This window comes from Lemur catta, chromosome 12, assembly GCF_020740605.2.
Source record: "Lemur catta isolate mLemCat1 chromosome 12, mLemCat1.pri, whole genome shotgun sequence".
NCBI lineage: Eukaryota > Metazoa > Chordata > Mammalia > Primates > Lemuridae > Lemur > Lemur catta.
The window spans coordinates 27,425,362-27,440,773 of record NC_059139.1 but is presented as its reverse complement, the minus strand read 5'-3'; the positions used below and the strand labels follow the sequence as shown (position 1 = coordinate 27,440,773).

Sequence of the window (15,412 nt, the reverse complement as noted above, 5' to 3'; positions counted from 1 at the left end):
TGACAGCCAGCAAGGAAACGGGGAACACAATCCAACCACAGCAAGGGACTGAATTCATGGAAACAACTGGAATGAGCCTGGAAGCAAATTCATCCCCAGCGGCTCCAGAAGGTAATGTAGTCCTAACAACACTGATTTCGGCCCTGTGAACTCTAAGCAGAGAACCCAGCTGAACCACAGTTTATCCAGACTTCTCACATACAGAACTGTGAGATAATAAATGGGAGTTGTTTTAAGCCACTGAATTTGTGATAATGTGTTATGGAAGCAATAGAAAATTAATACAGTCTCTAAAAGTCCATTATTGAGCCCAAGGTTGAATTCCTAAACATTAATCAGGATGATAATAACCCAATTACCACTGAAACATGTCCATATAAGGAGGAGCTTTTCAGCAGTGCATAGCAATTTGGATCCAGGAGAGACTTTAGAGATAATCTAGTTCCATCAATTAATGAAGATGAATGTTAAAAATAATTAGATAGTAAATAATTTATGGCTTTGTCTCTTGCAACTATCTGGGGCCAAGGTTGCTTTGACCAGCTAACAAGAATATCCCAAGACAGAGACAGGTGCAATAATGAGCTCCCTTAAGGTCATTCAGTCCTGTCTATTCCAAATCTCCAGTTGTCAAATGATCTTCTGATTCTTGTTTTCTGGGTTCACTGTCTTTCTGGAAAACTAATACAGCTGAAATGAAATTGCTTGACAGTGCAATGGAGAATAAACAAATGTATTGGCATGCTGGTGTATTGGCCCATCTCTTGAGTTTGGCTAGTATAAATCAGGCCCCTAGAGTCTGATCACCTCTGGGTCAACTGATGCAATTTATTTTTTGTACATGTAAATCAACATGAGATGGTCCCAGGGAAAGTGAGAAAGGCTGGAAGATTCTGTCTCTATCAGTTTTCTAGCCTTGATTTTCATCTGAATATCAGGTCAAACCAGGAAATTAAAAAGCAGGTGGTATGTCAATGGGAAAGTAAATCAAAACCAAGGTCAAAATCTAAAACAGACTAGGGTAGGGGAAAGATGAGGATAAGGAACATGTATTTATGGAGGGAAAGGTGGTATGGAAGGGGAAGGCCAGTCTTTGTAACATGTCCTCACAAATCTTGCACTGTAAAGTTTGTTTTCAGTCCTCCTGAATTAAAAGTTCAATTCCCAGGAGGCTTATGTTTACTGTCCTACGGGACCACCACAGCATAACTCAGGAAATTGTAATTTAATGACCTGGCATGTTTCTCCTAAATCAGTCAGCTGGCAGAGGAGGATTAAAACCAGCAGGCTGAGCCAAACCCTAAACCACTATTGATTCACAGAGACTGTCTGCTCACCAGGAAGTCAAAGGAACAGGCAAACACTTTTTTGTTACAATCTGCTTAAGTGAAATCAGTTTTTACATCTTGTAAACAGTAAGAAAACATTCATCTTCCCCTCATTGAAAACTGATTTGAATAAAATTTTTATTTTTCAACCACTCGTGATCATGTTACCAGTTAAAACTTTACTCACATGAGGAAGGAAACCTATGGAAAATCTCCAGGGGGAAGCTCACACGTAGCATCATCTAAATGCCAAAGAATCAAAGGGCAGGTGCCTCAGACACAGGGAAATAATACAACTGGATGCTATGCTGATAGGCATCTAAAATAACTCCCATCCAAATCGAAGTCAGCATTTCCTACCCGCCTTTAATCCCTACCTAATGAATAAGCATGTTCATTTCCTATCTTTCTTAATGAGATCAGGGTTCACCCACTTACCTGAGCTAGATACCTGGTTACACCATCTCCTCTCACATTTAACTTATCACCATAAGGAGGCAATTCTACCTCAGCATTCTCTCTGGAATGCAGCACCTTCTCCTCCCACCCTAGCCCTACTGCCTCACCTCTTCTCCAGACTTCCAACAGCCTCCTGACTCCTTCGTGGTCTATCTTTGCTTTCAAGGCTGCTACCAGACAAATCAAAAATCTACCTACCCTTTGAAATCACATTCAAACATCACCACCTCCATGAAGCCTTCTATACTCCCAAGAGACTTAACTGTTCACTCCTCTGTGCCTACACGGATTTTTTTTTAACCTTTACTTTAAAATATGCCACAACATGCAAGTCACAAGATGATGAACCTCTGCGTGTGGAACAGATGAGCTCTCAGTGCCTGTGTTGCTGACTCGAAATTTCCTCAGGGCAAGACACAGACCTATTCCATCAACTTATCACCCTGACTCTACCCGTACGTACCCCCGGAGTGCCTTGCTATATGTGATGAGTGAACAGATGTGTGCTGCATGTATGTGTGCTGGGGGCGGGGGGAGGTGTCAGTGGTATAACGTAGGCCAGAGCCACTAAACTTCTCTCCCCACCTCAACAATATCATCTAGTTGTAGTTTCTGGATCTTTAAGATAATTGTGTTCCAGTAAAAGAGAAAAGATGGGGTCAGAGGTTGGGCCTAGGGCTGAACTTTGGGCAGCCAGAACATAACCTGCTAGTACAAGAGAATCCCAGAAAGATATGGAAGGTCAAAGTTATACATCGAAATTCTGCGTGGGCTCCACCTGAATGGCAGAACTTGGCTTCCCACAGTTCAGCCTCCCCATCGGTGCCTGACTCTAAGTCCCCTCGAACTCTCCATCCAAACTGCTCTCTACTTTTGCAGGAGAGACAGGCAAAAAAGGTCAAGAGGAAAAAAAGGAAAAAGCAGAGGAATTTAGAAGATGTGTGAAGTGGCTGTTTCCCTTTTCCATCAGGACAGAACATCAATCACTAATTTTTTCTTTGAAAATCATTTCCCATGCTCACTAGGTTAGATTCCTTAAGATACAACTGGTTTGGAGACAAATGGCTTCACTAGTATTTCTATTAATAAGAATGGTGAGAAGCCCAAGGTTAGTGATGACGGGGCCCTGGGGGACCTACGGGGAGGCAGAGGCACAATTACGGAAGTCGGGAGCTGGGTGGGGCCCTAAATACACTTTAGTCTAAAGGTCTTATGTTACAGATGAGGGGAAGCCCGGAGAGGTAAAGGATGCGTCTAAGCTGCTGCAGCTGGTGACAGCCAAGCTGAGAGCCGCACCAGGTCTCCCGTCCCCAGTCCAATGGGCCTTTTCAGTACTCCATGTTGTCTTCAACCTGTTATTGACTACTTTAAAGAAGCATTTCAAGGAGCAAAAAAATATGCACTTACCCCCAAGCTCGTATGTGGTGTCATACGTAACACCATTTATCATTAGGCAGTCAGTACAAAGAAATCACAAGTGCGGGCACAGAGTTACCATGACCCGGCTCTTCTGACCTGCCCCCACTGTCTGGCTGCTCACTCACCCCACCAAACAGGAGCTGAGTTCCCCTTGCCACCTTCTTTGATGCAGGACAAGAGCCCTAGAGTAATTCAGGAAAGGAGTTTACTCACAACCAGCCCTCACATCTGAACTGAATGGGACTTCCCCAAAATAATCCTGGTTAAGAACCTTGCAAAACTCTGTTCTCCACACTGACATCACAGTGCTTTTTTAAAACTGCAGATCTCCAGTCTCTGTTTCAACAACCCCCCGCCCAGAGCAAATGATAAACTCTTAGAAAGGGACATCAGCCCTGTGTGATCTGATTCAGCCTCTTTCTACCTTTCCATTCCCGTTTTCCACCATTTCCCCAAACCTCCCCTTTCCTTTGTCCACAGAGATATCTTCTCAGAAGATTCCAAGCTCTTCACATCTCTGGCCCCTGTGCCTTTGGTGCTCTTCCTATTTCGCTTATTTTTGCTACTCATTCCCTTGAGGTCACTTCAACTTAGAAGCATCTTAGCAACACCCCCCCACTTGCCATAGGTGAAGTTAGATGCCTCTCCTCTCGGCTTCTATAATAGCTGTGACAACCCTCTATTATATTAACAGTACTAGAAAGAATCAATGATTTTTTTTCCTCTCTCTCCTGGGGGTCATCTTTGTACTCCCTACTACCTAGCACATCCAGTTTTAAATGAATTGTTGAAGAAATGAACAGGGATCCCTGGATACTGTTTTAAAATAGGTGTTTAGAGAAGGTGGGAGAATGTCCTTCTGTTGAAATTTTACCTGAGTGTTTTATAGTGAGATAGAATAAGTGGTGTTTCCCATCACGTCAGGCCTGACGGGGTGGGTTTTCATTAGGCATGAAGTAAGAAACCCAAATAATCAGAGTTAATCAGCAAAGAGCTATGGCTAGAAGCATAAAAAGACAAAAGCCTTATTTCCTTTCCTTCAAAGTGCTCACCATCCCGCAGACTGAAGAAGATGCAAAACAAACATGCAATTGTGGTGTCACTTCTTCTTTACAATACTTTTCCAAATGTAAACTAACTGTTGAAACATAAGACATGCAACAGAATTAAAACCTTTAAGTGTTTTCTGAGTGCAAACTATAATCTCTGTTGACTTTCTCAAAACGTACCTGCTCCTCAAATGCTCAGAAAACTAGCCCTTCCCTCAGAGAACAAACTTTGGAAACCCAAATTATACCTCAATGGTGATCAGACAGGGAGGAAGGCAGTCAAAGGCTTTCGTTACCTAACAAGAGTATTTTATAAAGTCCGAGCCAAGAAAAAGAAGTTTTGCTTAGAATAGAAAGGAAGAAGGCCGAGAAGTAGAGGAAAGAGTGAACAAAGAAAACTTACACCAGAAGTGGGAAGAATGGGGTAGGAGGAGAAAGGAAAACATCTTGCCTAAGCCATGTGGGAAATTTACATCTAAAAAATGTAAAAGCAAGTAGACGGAAAAAAAAAAAAAAAAAAAAGCCATAATGGAATACTAACCTATAGTCCGGTAGGTATTTCTGAAATAGAGGCTGAATTTTCGTATTGTTTCCTTCAGGCTTTATAACAAGAACCTTTTAAGTTTCCTTTTTCATTTAGTCATGTATGCAAGAAGATCATATTATACTGATTGGGTTAAAATCTGGCAGAAAAAGTGGGCTTGAAAGTAGGATCCCAAAGAAGCTTCTTGGTCACGGCTTGACACGTCTTAGTCTCTAACTTCTCGATCTTGCTGCTTTGATATATAAACTTTTGCAAAATCTCCCCCCTTTCCCAAAAAATCAATCATTCTCTCTCTCTCTGTCTCTCTCTCCCCGCCCCTCTTTCTTTCTCTTTATCTTTCTGTCTCTTTCTCTCACACACACATACAAATCTGGTACCAGAAGAATAAATTAAATCACACCAGACCATTGCCTCACATACAAATCCCCCGACCTTTGCCCAGGACGTCTCTGGGCTCTGCCTGCTGAAGTGAAGGCCAGGCCTGGGCTGGAGCCTCATGAGGCCTATTGCAATGAAGGCAGCCAGATCAGCTGAGAAGAGGGCTAAGCACAAAAGGTAAGGTATGGAGCGGTTGAAGAGAGTGATAGAGTATCTGAATCCAATCCTATCCCTTCTCTAAGGAGGGCAAGAGCAAAAATGGAAGTGATTATCTGTTGTGTTCTCTGGGTAAATGTATCCAAGTGCCCAGAGTGCAGCACATGAAATACCTTTTAAATGAAGGAACAAATGAATGAATGAATTCCAGAACACTGTGCCCACTGGAAGTCCTGGCATCCTTAATTTTATCATAAACATTTGACCATAGAATCAGTAGTATAAAGTAGTTGACCAGAAAACCCTTAGTATTTCTTGCATATTAATTATTTAGTCCCCTCATCCCAACCCACCAAAGTCCTAATCAACTAAGGATATTTTGGTCAATTGGGCAGAAGGACACAGCACTTAGAAAATGCAGTTTTCATTGCTTTTTAATTACCTTCTAACAGAAGGAAGTAGGTATCTCTTAGGAAAAAAGATCACAACTAAAAGGTACAAAATACTAAACATTTAGTGAAGTACATACATGAGCAACAACAACAACAACAACAAAAGGACTGCTTTCTAGCTCAGAAGCTTTGTCATAGTTCTTGTAGCTGCTCACATGGTTAGAACAATCATGATGATATCCAACACTGAGTGTGGTCTGAGTTGCCATACATGCAAGATGGTGTGACTCATATTCCTGTGTGTGACCAATATTCCTTTCCACACTATCAGCACAAGAAGACTGTTCATGATTTATGACTGCTGCCAGAATTAGCTGGGCCTTTTGCTGGTTTCAATATTCTTCTGCCTAGCTAGCTTTCCTATGTTTACATGCAATAAACCATTCTGTGACATGCAATACTTGCAAACCCCTTTAAGTTAAAAACCTCTCAGAGGGAAAAATTCATTTAAATGGTTTAATTAACAATGACTGGATTTGAGAATTTCACTGATTGTAAATTCGTGGTTAATTTGTTTTGAAATCATGAATGTGTAGAAACCACTTGCCTGACAGATGCCTCTAAAGCACATTTCCAAAACTAAACTCAGGGTTCTACCTAGGAGTTATCTAGACGTTTTCTTTACCTCCTTGGCCTCTATTTCATCTGGCAATGTTATATCTTCAGTATCATTTGAGTCCATTTCATCATCCCCTATCCTTTCTACTGCTATCACCCAAGTCCCAGCCAGCATTTCTCACTTGGACTTGAGGAATGGTCTCCCAACACCCAGATGGGCTCTCTCCAATCCATTCTGTCTCTCTCCCCTTCTCTCTCTCTCATACACACACACACACACACACACACACACACACACACACACACACACGTGCTGTGAAACGCAACTACCAACATGACATCCTTCTGAATAAAACATTTAAATGTCTTTCCTTTGTTCATAGGATTAATACCACAATCAATGATGTGGTTTAACTAATATTTACTAGTTTATTGATATCACAATCTATGACATGGACTAATTAATATTTACTAGTTAACCCTAACCCTAACCCCAACCTAACTAATATTTATTAGTTGCCTCCAATATTCACTCTCTCCACTTTCAATTAGTAATAGAAAGACAACATTTCCCAGCCAACCTTGCAGATAACTGTGGTCACATGACTCCATTGTGGTGAGCAGGACCTGAGTGGAAGTGGCATCCACATCCTTCAAGGAAAGGAGCATTCTCTCCACCTTCCCTTCTTCACTTCTGCTGGCTTGGACGTCAATGGACTGGATCACCAACACATGGATGAGGGCTACCTAGACCTGTGAAAAATTTCTGGGACTCCCAATGAAGTTGGATCCCTACCAATGAAGGTTTATACACAGGTTAAGGACCAAGTAGCCAGTGGTTTTGTGACTAACCAGCCTAGATCTTGCTGGTTTATCCTTGAAAGAGAAATGTTTTCTTCCTAATTTTTCACACTCAGCTGAAAGAGTTATGGGAAAGAGTAATCACACTGTGTAAAAACATAAGCTGAGATTTTACTCTTGATACCTATAAAGAAAAAAATGTACCCGAACACATGACATTTTGATATGGCTTTTTTATGAGCTTTACGAGATATGGCTTCCTTATCTAAGAGAGCTATGAATCCTACTTAGTGTGCTGAAACCAGAAGGATTTGGAACTGTTAGAAATTGTGAATAGTTTTATTTGGGAATTATCAAGAAATATATAAAGGCATATCCTTATCAGATAGAAATATTATTTTGGTCTAACAAAAATAGGTGATATTCTGCCCTACCTTACTTGAAACCAAATTCCGAAAATCTCAAGTCATCAGCAGCTTTTTTAAATAAAAAAATAAGAGTTATAATAAGAGAGTAGGAAAGTGAAGAACCTTGGGAAAAGGAGCATGAACTATATCTTTCCAGGGTTTTGTACCTGCACCCCCCACAAACCAATTTTAGGCTGAGCAATATACTCTAAGATGATGTATGTAGGACAAAGATAAGGCTTTCTGCTTCAGACAAAATTTTATTCACAGACACTTCAAATTTATATCAAGAAGATGAGCTAAATCGAGAGTAAGGGTAGATGATGATTGTTTGTGAGAAATCATTTCCACAGAGTCAGTTTTGACTATTTTTTTCTGATTATAAACAGATAATATTTGCTTATGTAGAAATTTGGTAGGTCCTAATATAGCATAAAATAAATCCTGGATTCCTTTTCTGTCTCTTTCTAATAAAATTTCTAAAGAAAACTGAAAACAGACTCCACATAAAAAGTTGTCTCTTTTATTGTTTTTTATTTTTTCCCATTTAACATTAGAGTCTCTTAAGTACCTGCTAATTATATTGCTACTTTTTCAAGGAAATGTAGCTTTTCTCATGTATCTCTCTCTCAATGTCTTATTGTCCTTCATAGATTCTTTTGTGATGTCCTTGATCTCGCTTTCCTCTCCCTTGCAATTTCTCCAAGCAGATAGAATCTGTCTGGGTCACCCAACATCTGATTTCAACCATTTCCTATTGATCAGCCTTTGGTGTCAGGACTTCATTTTCAATCTAATCAGTTAATATTAGCTGAGCCAGGCTGATTTCATTTGAATCAACAAAGAATTGCTAATCAGATAATATTAGCTGAGCCAGGCTGATTTCATTTGAATCAACAAAGAATTGAGAGATACACGAGAATGGCTGGGCACCACAGCAGAGATCTGGTATTGTTACAGTCAATCCCCGTTATATGAAGTTAGCTGGAAACATTCTTTTCCTTGCTGGCTTGAGGAGCATCATATCCCTCTGACCGTCTCAAAACAAAAACATAATCAAAAAGTATGAGCATAAAATTTAATGTTTGTGTTAATTAATATGCTATCATATTCCTGTTACTGGCTATTCAGTTCAGTGCTTTTCGAACTATGAATCACAATCTATGCTTAGGTTGTGGGATCAATTTAGTGGATCAAAGCCTGCTTTATTTATTGGCTTGTTTAAATGAATAGGAATAGATTGGATGGTTTCTTTATGTGGAACTTTTTGATGCATGTGTGTCTATTGGGTTATTATGCAGACCCAATATTTTCTTAATATGGGTGGCAATCAAAAAATTTGTGGTTCACTGATATAGACTGTTTCTAGTTTTTCAATACTATAAATAATGTTACAATAAACATTTCTTAGTGGGGAGGGAATTTGGCCTGTATTTCCATTTATTGCCTAATGGTTGATTCCCAGAAGCAATGTTGCTGCATGAAAGGGTGGAACATTTATGAGATTTTTTTCATAGATATCACCCAATTGCTTTCAAACTGTCCTAATTTAGACTCAGACCAGCAGAGAACTTCAATTTCACTGTTAAAACTGTTAGCGAAATCTTCCTTTTCCTCTTATCATTGCCAATTTAATTAATAAAATCACCTGCCATTGTTTTAATTTATATTTGAGAATCAGTGAGGCTGAATTTTCTTTGAAACATTTACCGTGAATTACTTATATGTGTCCTTCTACTTTGGCTGGATTCCCTTCTTGGAGTTCCTGTCTTTTTTCTTTCTGCTATTTTATACATACCTTTTAAAGGAAAGCTTCCTCATTATTCTCTAGGGATGAGGGTTCAGCAGGAAGAGAAAAAGGGAGAGAGCATTTTAATCAGCTTGATATTGCCAGGCTGACATCACACTACCGTTAGGCTTTTATCCTTCACTTGATTTTGAGACCAACTGCCAGATAAGGTATATCAACCTTAAGAGTAACTTTAAAAAATATCCAACGCCAGAATTGCTGGCCAACATGGCACTACAAGTTTATACTTTGAACTTCTTCATCTGTGCCAAACACTGCAATGGCAGGTTTATTTACTTATTTTTTTTTAATTAAGATACTAATACTGAAAAATGTGAAAGTAGTTATGAGTCATGGATGGCAGATTGAGAAGCTCCAGTATACATAGGATGAGAGTTCCAAAGGAGACTATTCATTTCAACTGCAAAGAATTAGTTTTGGAAAAGATTACTGATAATTTTACAAAATTAAAGAATAGGTTGAATTTTCAGATTAAAAGTCCACAATAATCACTGAGCAATATAATGAAAAGATCTATCATATGATATCAGGATACAGAAAAATCTTAAAAAGTACTATAAATAAGAGGCAGATTACCTACTAATAAAGTCAAATGAACTAGTAGAAGATTTTTCTTTAGCAAAAACAGATGCCAGAAGACAAATGAAACTTTTAAAGTGTTCAAGAAATAAACTAAGATAGTTTACTACCTAAATTCTTTCATTCAAATTATACTTAAAGGAGTTATTTTTGCAAGAAGACAAGAATCATCTTAAATATGTGCTAAAATTTCTCTTTTAGAAAAAGAAAAAAAAAAAAAAACTCACCTCTTTCCTATTTCAGTTATTGCCCCTGAAGTTACTGACCCATTTCTCTACTCCCCTCTAAGTCAAAACTTCTTGAAGAGATTGTCTTATACACTTATCTCCAATTCCTCTTTGCCCAATTTCTTAAACCCATCCAAACCATGTTTTAACTCCAATGGAGTAGCTTTTGCCTTGGTAACCAATGACCTCCACATTGCTAAATCTGTTGGAGAATTCTTAATCACTTTATTTGACCTATCAATAACATTTGCCACAGTGGAGCACTTCCCCCTCTTTGACACACTGTCTTAATTTTCTATCTTGGACATCATGATCCATGGATTCTCTCACTTCACTGCGTACTTCATCTTGGTCTACTTCACTCTGTCCTCTTCATTTTCCCAAACACTTATCATTGAAATATCCCCAGGAATTATTCTCCTCTCTTATCTTCTATACTTATTCCCTAGGTGATTGCATTCAGAATCATGACATCAATACCAAATATATGATGCTGTTGTCCAAATTGCAACTTCAATCCAGACCTCTTCCTTGAACTATGGGCTCATATATCCAATTGACTGTTTAATAATTCCTTTGCATGTTTGATAGGCATCTCAAACTTATAGATCTATAAAGAAACTTTTGATTTTACCCTCCTAACCTGTTCATTCTACAGTGTTGGCCATTTCAGTAAACATCATATTCATCTTTTCAGACTCTCAGGCCTTTCCTCTATTCTTTCACTCATATCCCATAACTAATACTCTATCAACTAATCCTCTTAGACACACCTTCAAATTATATCCAGAATGTGATCACTTCTTATCATCTCCATCTTTATCTCCCTCATCCAAGCCATCAACATTTCTTATCTGGATTATTATAATAGTTTCTTAATTAGCATATCTGCTTATTTCTAACTCCCAAATTGATCTCACCAAAACAAGAACATGCCACTTATTTGTTCTGGACTCTGGCATGGCATCCGGTCTCACTTACAGTAAATGACAAAGTACTTACGGTGGTCTGAAAGTCTTATCTGATTTCCCCTCCCCACCTCCACCCCACTATCTCTGCCTCCATTTACCACTGCAGTCTTCTTGCTCATTCTGCTCCAACATTGGCCTCTTTGATGTTCCTTGAAGACCCTAAACAGTACATGCTGTCCCCTCTGCGTAGGATACTTTTCCCTCAGATTTCTTTCAAGTATGAATTCAAATGTCACCTTATTTGTGAGCTTTTTGCTGATGACTTAGATAAATAACAATCCTTACACTACTTTTTTCCTCTAAAGCAATTATCTTTATTTGATATATTATATATTTACTTGTTTACATGTTTTTTGTCTCTCTCTTCTTACTAGATTGTCAACTATGAGTCTAGAGACTTTGTCTATTGTGTTCCCTGCTGTATTTCCAAGCATCAACAACCAATAGAAGGCCAAGAGAAGGCATGCAATAAGTATTTATTAGAGGAGTAAATAAATAGTGATTTAAAAAAAGTGAAACATGATGGCTAAAGCAACTAAACGTTGCTCATAAAAAACAACCTGGACCACATTTCCTATTGATTAGAAAAAGATGAAAATAAGTTCTAGGTCATAAAAACAAGGAAAATAGTACAGACTGTCTCAAAGGATAATTAAGATGTGCTAGATTTTCTGCTTTGTTTGAGAGAATAGATAATGCCTGTAAAGTGGGAACACTGATGTTGGTTGATGTGAGAGTGAGTAGCATGACTGGGCATGCATGAGAACATGGGGCAAACACAGGCAGCCTTCTGCTGCTTTAAAAAACACCTGGTGGGGGCATCCACAATAGGGAGGACTGGGGAGGGCATACTCCACCAGAGAGACTAGGAAGGGGGAGGGAGAGAAGCTGAGGCTGATCATATCTCTTAGAAAGGTGATAGGCTTCCCATAATTTAGAAACAGGAGCAGAAATGATTTAGGCTTGTGTTCTGTGAATGTTTTCATTCTCAACAGGTAGAAAATGAAGAATCCTTACTCCTAGATAAATACAATATTTGATATAAGATGAAATAAAAACTTTTGCATTTTTAGCTTCTCAAAGAAACATTTCTAAAAAGTAATTACTTTAAACCAACACCTATAAAAACCAAATCTACCAAAATATGCTTAGGACATTCTAAAAAAGAGAGAAATAAAATATAGTAACACATCCCATTCAAGTAAGATTTAGACTAAGAATATAAGGATAGATTGATATCAGAAGGACCTATCAATATAATCTATGGCATTAATATAAAAGAGACAATCAAATGGTTATCCTAACATGCAAAAAAACATTATTTGTAATTTTGTAGTTACTTATGATAAACTCTCTTAATAAACTAGAAATACAGGGCAATTTTCTTAATCTGACAAAAATATGTCCACCGAAACCTATACAGTATCTAACAGCATAATTAAAGTGAAACTTTTGAAGCATTCTCACTATTATGCAGTACAGGATAAAAATGCTTAGTATAAAGGTACAGTGCTTGCACAATATGGTAGGTACCTTGTAGGGATAGGAAAGTTGAGATCAACAGAGGAAAAATAAAAAATTCTAGCAAAGACCAAAGCATATATGGGGTCTTAGTATACAACAGAGGAGGCATTAAACAAAGACTGTGATACTTAGTAAATGGTGTTGAGACAACTAGTTTATCATGTAAGGAAAAAAAGTTAGATCCATGCTTTGCACCCTACATATAAATAAACTCCAGATTAATTAGAGCTCTATAAATTCAAGATAAAATGTTCAGGTGTATATTAAAATAATTTAGAGCACAGAAAGATAAATCTCTCATGTTCTCACTCATATGTGGGAGCTAAACATTAAAACAATTGATCTCGTGGAGACAGAGAGTAGAATGATGGTTACCAGAGTCTGGGAATGGTAAAGGAGAAGGAGGATAAAGAATGGATGGTTAATGGGTACAAAAATACAGTTAGATAAAAGAAATAAGATCTAGTGTTCAGTAGCACAATAGGGTGACTATAGCTAATTTATTGTATATTTCAAAATAATGAAAAGAGTGGGATTGGAATATTTCTAACACAAAAAAAGATAGCTGGTTGAGGTGATGGTATCCCAAAGACCCTGATTTGGTCACTACACACTGTGTGCTTATATGAAAATATCACATGTACCCCCATAAGGAGGTACAACCATTATGTAGCCATAATTTAAAATAAAAAATTTAAAACATTTAAAAATTATCTGTATTAAAAGATGTCACGCAGAAAATTAAAATGCAATCAGCAGATGGGGAGACAAATTTTTCAACAAAGAATTAGTTATACATACATGAGAAATATAAATATACACATTAGGATATATATTTTAGGATCATACACACACATTTCTATAAATTAATAAAGAGGAGAACACACTATAGAAGAATAGACAGAGTAGAAATAGATAATTCAGATAGCAGGAAATTCAAATGGCCCTATAAAAATTATGCCCAATTTTATAGATCATTAGGGTAACAAAAATTAAAACAATGAGATAGTGATTCACCATTCATCAATTGTCAAAAATTTAAATCTGATGATAATTAAGTGTTGGCAATGACCTGAGAAACAAGGTTCTCACACATTGCTGATACGAGTGGAAATTGGTATAGGTGCTTTGGAGAGCAATTTGGCAATTTCTAACAGACATGGAATTGCACACATCCTGAGACACAGCGAGAACACTGATATATATGCCAGAAGAACTCTATCACATGTCCTAAGGGAAGTGTTTAAGGATATTTATTTCAGCATCATTTATTACGATTAAAAATTGAATCAATTCAAATTCCAGTCATATGGGAACAGACAAACTGTGGTATTTTTATTTTTATTTTTTTATTTCAGCTCATCTTGGGGGTACATAAGTTCAGGTTATATACATTGACCATGTCCCGCCCATCCCCCTGAGTCAGAGCCTCAAGCGTGTCCATTCTCCAGACAGTGCACCTGGCACTCACCATGTAGTCATACCTCCATCCCCTCCCCCCACCCCCCCACCTCCCCGAGTCAGCACCTTCAAGCATGACCATTCCCCAGATGATGTGCAACGCACTCATAATGTAGGCATACATCCATCCCCTCCCCCCATCCTCCGTCTCAGTCTGATATCCAATTGGTATCCTTCCCCGATGTGCATTTAGGTGATGATCAGGGAAACCAATTATCTGGTGAGTACATGTGATGCTTGTTTTTCCATTCTTTGGATACTTCACTTAATATAATGGGTTCCAATTCTCTCCAAGAGAACCAAAGAGATGTCGTATCATCGTTATTTCTTATAGCTGAGTAATACTCCATGGTATACATATGCCACAGTTTACTAATCCATTCGTGGATTGATGGGCATTTGGGTTGTTTCCACATCTTTGCAATTGTGAATTGTGCTGCTATAAACATTTGGGTACAGGTGTCTTTTTTATAGAAAGTATACAGCAATTTTTTAAAAACCAAACTAGGGATATATAACAAGGATAAATTCTGAAACCAAAATATTTGGTAATAAAAGTAGCAATTTCCAGAATACATTCCATACTTACAGTAAAGATATGTACATTTTAAAATCCAGAAATAATTTATGTTTTATGTACAAAATAAGCATGTTTCATATATGTAGTAAAAATTTAAAAAGTATAAAACAGGACTGCACAAATACTAACACTCTGGGGTGGCAGAGTGAGACTGGGGAAGGTAAAACAGGGGCCTTCAAATTTATCTGTATAATTTGTTTCTTCACAAAGAACAGCTAAGAAGTACATATAGGAAAAATGTTTACTTACATTCAATATATTCATTTGGGTATAGGTGCATAGGTGTTTATTGCAGCACCCTTTGTACATTAAAAAAATAACAACATAAAACAAAGTAAGTAAAAGAGCTCTAAATCTATACCCTGGCCCAGAGTCAAAAATAGCAAGTCCATAAAAAATTACACAGAAAGATAAAGAGAGGTTCTGATGACTTTCCATATATAGGACATATATCCCTGTGACAATCCTAAGAGGGCTGGGCTAGAACAGTTACTCAGGAGAGTTCCAGTCACTGAATCCGTGACTCTCAACCAACCCTGTATCCACCCAGCCCACCCTCATGGGTCAACAGTTGACCCTCACAAGATTTATCGCTGTATGACCAGGAAAAAGAGCTTTCTCAATCCCAGTTTCTAGGCTGAGGAACATTTTCTTCATAGATTCCAGAGAAAAGCCACAGAATGTCCCTTCCAAGAAGAAAAGCAAATCA

At 38.1% G+C, this 15,412-nt stretch overlaps 1 protein-coding gene across 10 annotated transcripts in view; it reads right to left on the bottom strand.

Moving 5' to 3' along the window:
- Positions 1-15,412, bottom strand: part of GHR (growth hormone receptor) — a 227,464-nt gene that overhangs the window by 129,742 nt on the left and 82,310 nt on the right. Inside the window, exon 1 of one of the 10 annotated variants that reach the window (XM_045565752.1) lies at positions 4,797-4,811. The exons of the other annotated variants lie outside the window; for them this stretch is intronic. The gene's annotated coding sequence lies outside the window, so the exon portion shown is untranslated. Of the gene's footprint in view, positions 1-4,796; positions 4,812-15,412 lie in introns of those variants that run through there. 10 annotated transcript variants of the gene reach the window in all.